Source organism: Octopus bimaculoides, chromosome 1 (genome assembly GCF_001194135.2).
Source record: "Octopus bimaculoides isolate UCB-OBI-ISO-001 chromosome 1, ASM119413v2, whole genome shotgun sequence".
Taxonomy (NCBI): Eukaryota; Metazoa; Mollusca; class Cephalopoda; order Octopoda; family Octopodidae; genus Octopus; species Octopus bimaculoides.
In genome coordinates this window covers 12,564,143-12,570,214 of record NC_068981.1, presented here as the reverse complement: position 1 = coordinate 12,570,214, position 6,072 = coordinate 12,564,143, and the positions used below count along the sequence as shown (strand labels likewise).

General features: G+C 31.9%; 1 protein-coding gene and 1 long non-coding RNA gene across 8 annotated transcripts in view; one reads left to right on the top strand and one right to left on the bottom strand.

Moving 5' to 3' along the window:
- Positions 1-6,072, top strand: part of LOC106870672 (beta-1,3-galactosyltransferase 5) — a 265,603-nt gene that overhangs the window by 28,649 nt on the left and 230,882 nt on the right. The window contains exon 1 of one of the 4 annotated variants that reach the window (XM_052978574.1): positions 160-603. The exons of the other annotated variants lie outside the window; for them this stretch is intronic. The gene's annotated coding sequence lies outside the window, so the exon portion shown is untranslated. Of the gene's footprint in view, positions 1-159; positions 604-6,072 lie in introns of those variants that run through there. 4 annotated transcript variants of the gene reach the window in all.
- Positions 1-6,072, bottom strand: part of LOC128251597 (uncharacterized) — a 185,744-nt gene that overhangs the window by 64,032 nt on the left and 115,640 nt on the right. For 3 of the 4 annotated variants that reach the window (XR_008267210.1, XR_008267206.1, XR_008267208.1), the window contains one exon: positions 2,701-5,011. The exons of the other annotated variant lie outside the window; for it this stretch is intronic. This is a non-coding gene — a long non-coding RNA (uncharacterized LOC128251597). Of the gene's footprint in view, positions 1-2,700; positions 5,012-6,072 lie in introns of those variants that run through there. 4 annotated transcript variants of the gene reach the window in all.

The window sequence follows — 6,072 nt, the reverse complement described above, 5'->3', positions numbered from 1 at the left end:
GTGTGTGTGTGTGTGTGTGTGTGTGTGTGTGTGTGTGATACGAGTGTCCTCTTGTTTTGTGTAATGTTGTTACACATATGTTTCTTTGTGAGCGATTTTTTGTCTAGGATATTGTATTAGGTTTAGTCATTACAACTTGCACTCATTATTAAATTGTCAATCTCGGACAATAGAGGATTATTTCAGTAACAAAGCCGAGCTTAGCTTGCGGATTAAGGTTATGAAAGGCAGATTTAGACGAAAGTTAATTTGTTCATAACGCTGATTGAGGATACGTCTCTTTCGCTTTCCTCCTGCTACATCGCTACATTCTGCTTTGAGGAGAAAAGCATATACTGAAAATAATGTTTCTATTTAAAGATCCACAGCAGAACGTATTATGAGTCAGCGATATATTATTTATATATATATCGATCGCCCGCTCTTGCACATAGTACCTACTCTATGGGGCAACCTAATTTTTATAAAACAGAATCGGTTTTACAAAAAGAATCAATACGGAGGTTCACTTTTCCTAATGGATTTTGAAACTTAACTTGTTACTTTTTCAAATGGTTTACGCTATACTGGGGGATAGCGTAATACCAAAAACGTCCTTCTCAGGTATGGAAAAACTTACATTTTGTTTCATTTTGTGGAGAATAATAATATTTTTTTTCTCATGATTAACCAAGTGTGAATTATTAAATCGACTACATCTATTTTGTACATGCATTAATTGGTACCTAAAATTGCTAATTTGCAAATGTATCAAAGCAGTTTTTTTTCTTCTCTGCATTACATCTGATCGTGTTGCATTTCAATTTCGTTTTCTTTTTACACGTTTTATAAATAAATATAGCGTCTCATTCTAACTTGTCCTCACTGAATACGCTTCAGAATCATGTAAATATATAGATAAATGTTGAAAGAAAAGTAATCAAAAATTGGTGTATATTAAGGATATATTTTAGCTTACGATCGATCTGCAACCCGTACACAATATGATTGACAGTCCACTTAGTACGAAGGTTATCGATTCTGACGTGACCCCATTTATAAGCAGTTGCTATTTTGTTTAACTTTAGTCAGTAATGATTGAAAAATTATGATCAACAACATTTTATCTGTATCCAAGCCATCCTTCTAAACATGTCCAGTGAATTGAGGATTATCTCATACACAGTTGTCATACTAAAACTAGTGTATGATCAGCTATTTATAACTATTTACTATAGTCTCTCGTTGTTACATCAGATCAATAACATAGATTACTGATACAACAATCTAGCACTTAAGATCTCATTTTGCTGTGCTTTTGTTGCGGCACAATATGACATGTTACGTAAATCGAAAAAAAAAAGTTAAGTGTTATTCAATATATTGGGAATTACTATGACCAATTGTCAATTTATTATGCTTCATTTTAATGAAACTTGACGTCAGCCAATAATTTTAAGTTTCTCAGATGGCAAATTATTTTTCTCATGTAGTAGACTTACCAAATGCTAATTGAAATTCAGTGCATTACACCCTAATGAGAAATTGTCCATGGCCAAAATATATCCGTATTAATTACTTGAGTATTAGAAATAAAACTGATAGAATGACAAATAATAATCTAATGTTGTTTTATTTTCACTTAGCAGCTGTCGCTAAATTGATTCCCTTCGCGGCTGTCTCTGTGTTTTGTTGTTGATTTTTTTCGGGTGGGACGAACGTCAAAATTATTATAGTATACCTCACACTAAATAAAGCGTGTTTGTATGCATCAATTATACGTACCATTATCAGAACTTCAGTAAAAATGATTTTAAAGAAATAAAATAATTACTTTAGCAACACTTGATTCCGTTTCTAAGATTCACTCACGTTATTCTCTGCATTTTATCTTTTCTCTACTGTCGTTTGCAATATCTACTATTCACTCATTCGTTACAAGACTGGCTTTCTGCCTGCAGAAATATCTTAATACACTCACTATAAATCCAAGATCTCATGTCTCGGTTAGAAATCAATTATGGCTAATATTCTATTCCCGTTGTAAGAAATGAAATTATTGTAAATAGAGTATTTTTCGTTTAGATTCAAGAATTCTATAAATCAATTTTCTAAGTTGGCGAATTAATGACACAAATTTCTTACTTGTTTTATTTGGCATTTAGCCAAAAAAATTGATAGACGTAGAATGATGTGTAAATCAGGAACAATTCTTCACTTTTAGTACATACTTTAACGTAGGCTCCTATCTACACTATTTCCTTTATCATATTCGGAATAGCTCTCACTTCTCTCAGTATCTATATGTGTATGTATGTATGTATGTATGTATGCATGTATGTATGTACGTATGTACGTACGTATGTATCTATGTACGTATGTATGTATGTATGTATGTATGTATGAATGTATGTATGGATGTATATATATATATTTATGTGACTATGTATGTATGTATGCATGTACGTATGTATGTACGTATGTACGTATGTATGTAAGTACGTATGTATGTATGTATATGTGTGTATATATATGCGTGTGTATGTGTATACACACGCACGCACACAACACGCACAACATACACAACATACATGTATGTATGTATGTATGTATGTATGTACTTTGTATGTATATATGTATGAAGAGAGTGAGAGAGAGAGAGAAAGAGTGGGATAGAGAGAGAGAAAGAGTGGGACAGAGAGGAAGTGAAAATGAGTGGAAGAGAAAGTAGGAGGGAATTTATTAAAACTATATAAGATTATATTCAGAATATGAAATGACATAGGCGCTTAATGATTAGAGATGGTAAATCTAACGACATGCTTAGGTTATACCAAGTAATAATAAAATGATAAACAGAATTTGCCTCCAAACGAATAATAAATTAGCCGTGATAAATTTATATTGCCTATCGATATACAGTTTCGAATATTGCATTCTGGATAAATATTAGATAAATGGCGTAAGTTATTCTAAATAAATATTACTAAGGTTGAGTTGTCTCGAAAACGGTAATAACCTTAAATTAAAGAGATATACTGACATACATAGGAAAGGCTTAAAGCATGCTTATAGAAGACGAGTGAGGCAAATGCTTATGAAAATTAACTAGAACAATTAAATTGTGTATTTTCATAAATCCTAGTGATGTCACCATTTTAATAGCCAAAGAAAGGTGAAGAATAAAAAGTATTTTCGTGCTAGATATGAATTGTGTCATTGATACAAGCATCCTTCAAGACCTTTAGGCAGTACTTATTGAAATGATGATATTTAATGAACATTTTGACATTAGACAGTTTGGAAAATTATTAAAGAATTCTTTTGAAATATGCTTAAACCACATTTTGATAACCATCACCAAAATTCATATATCTTAAATTCATAAAACGCTACTGAAGATTTAAACACAGCTAAATATACACCGCGTTTTAAACCTAATGGAAATTCCTCATATTATTATAGATTTCTGTTCTGAACATATAATTATATATTAAAAAAAAAACATGATTTTTAAGAAAAGTAGAATAATATCTAAACTGTAACTGAATAATGTCGTTTCAATTCAGCAATGTCTGACTGGAAAACACGAATTTCACACCAACACGGGATTCATGCATCGATACTGATCTATTCAGTAAACCACATCACATATTGTGTCTCCCTCCTAATTATGATAACAGAACTATTCATTCAAGAACTCAGTGTTATTTACAATCCTATATTCTATTATATTTCAACTCTGTTTGTTTCCATCACAGTTTCCCTATGCCACAACGGAACTATACTTAAATATTTATTAGTAGAAGTCTGACACTCTAATTTTCTCTTGAATTTTAAACTACTTAGAGACATTTCTGATATCACTACAGTTTATCATATTACTCTAAATTTCAAACTTCTGATGGACATTCCAGATAACACTCTGTTCTCCAATATTACTGCCTCCATTATATTGCTTTCGGACATCTTATATATTGGATACTTTAATGTTATATGATCATCTGCGTAGGGTAGTGATTCGCGAATCTGCAATCTTTTATCAAATGTTAAAGTTGTTCAAACTGTATAACGTTTTAGTCCTCTCTACGTTTTTATAACTAAATACAGAAGGGGAATATTTCAATATTAACAAATATATGATAAAAGAATCATATCACATCTACATTTTTGCTCAGAGTACAACAAAACAAAATTTACACTACAGCAATCTGTGTATGTCACAGTTTTCAGAAACATATACATTAGTCAAAAGCGACAAGAATGGAAATACAAGTGAAGCTGCCAACACAATGTAAACGATAATAACACACTAGACTTCACAATAAAAACGAATCATCTCCGCTCAGCTACAAGTAAGATATAAAATCAGGAACCAGTCATAAAGAAAGTGATAGGAAGAACCGCAATCTTTAGCCAGCTCCTGTCAAAGTTTTTACTTCATAAATCACAAGTTCTGCTAAGCGTTAACCTCAATTAAAAAGTATGAGATAGATGTACGTATAGGAATATAATATTATCTCAGCCAAAGTCACTGCAATTGCTCAATGCAAGCCTTTTCAATGTTTGTACTGACAATAATACACCAGATGCTCTGTGTCAGCGCAAAGCTAATCCCATTCATATACAACACCACCACAAGCAATTTACTCAGTATGGAAAAGCCATATATTTTGGTATGAAATAGAATAGATTTTATTATCGACTGCAAATGGTCTTTCACTATTGAATAACAGAAAGGAAACCGTTTACATGAAAGATGAAAGATTTTTCCACAAGCATTAAAACTATGGCAAATTTATTAACAAGTATCTTACGTTTAGAAATACACATACAAAAACTTGTGTGCTTAATCTAGTAACAAGAAAAGTAAAAAGTCCGAGTATAATCCCGTGTACGTAATGATGATAATTTCGATTTGAATCGTACACGTTATTCTCAGAAATTGCCTCACAAATATACTCCATGTAACATTGGTACACTGATATTGATCACAAGACGCTAAGGTTTATAGGAAGCATTTTCGGAAATCCTGAAATAAATGGAACATATATTAATGAGCGTTGCTTAATATATAACATAATACACTTGAGTAACTTATTTCTCCTCAGAGTTTTGTAAGGGGCTGCGTTACATCACTATATAACCGCAGATAACCAGCTGTTCTTCGTTTCAGCAAAGTATAAAATTAAACGAACGAGTCCCACAGAATGAAAGCTGAGTCCATTCATGCCATTGAAGCGAATCATTTAAAAACTCTTTATAAATATCTGAGTAAAATGTATAATAATACGTACAAGAACCTTTACCAATGAACCTCACATCAATCGGTCGAGGATGGTAGTCAAGACAAAAGTCCTTCACTTGACTAAAATACTCTCTGTCTGTGTGTATGTATTTATATGTTTGTGTGTTTGTGTGTGTAACGACTCTTAATTTTGTAGTGAGAAGTTCAAAATTACAACTAAAGTGTCTTTTTTTCGAACTTCTGGCAACTTGGTTCTGAAGTATTTTCTAAATCTAAAGGCGAAGTACACAGTCTGCGACACAGCTATACATGACAGAGGAAAGGAGACTTTTAGGAATTGAATTATCTTGAAGTTGAGAGTTTCCTTCTCCACCTGTTCGCAGAAAATAGAAAAATGGAAACCAAATGCGTTTTAATTAATGTAGGAATCTATTTCTTATTTGATGTTCTTGAAGCAGATCCACTTAACATTTCAAAAATAAAGAAAAAAAATTATTCTGTAGCCCTAAGTCTTTTCTAATCGATCTGTTATGCAAAAACGCCTTTCAAACGTCTTGTTTTTACACTTAATATATCGAAGGATGCAACTTCTTTACTCTTGCCTGAAGTTCCGTCCTTACGGGTTTAATTTCTAGCGAAATCTTATGAGTATTTGGAGGACAACGACATGGAGGTTGTTTTTGTTTTTTTTCTCGATTATAGGATGTTCTTTATTAGATTTTGCTTTCGTGAAAAAAGAGCAGCTTTAGGTGTAGAAATAAGAAGAATATCTTACATACAACACAATTTAATGATCAACTTACTTCCTGAGGACATGAAATTCTCAATATTATATATATATATAT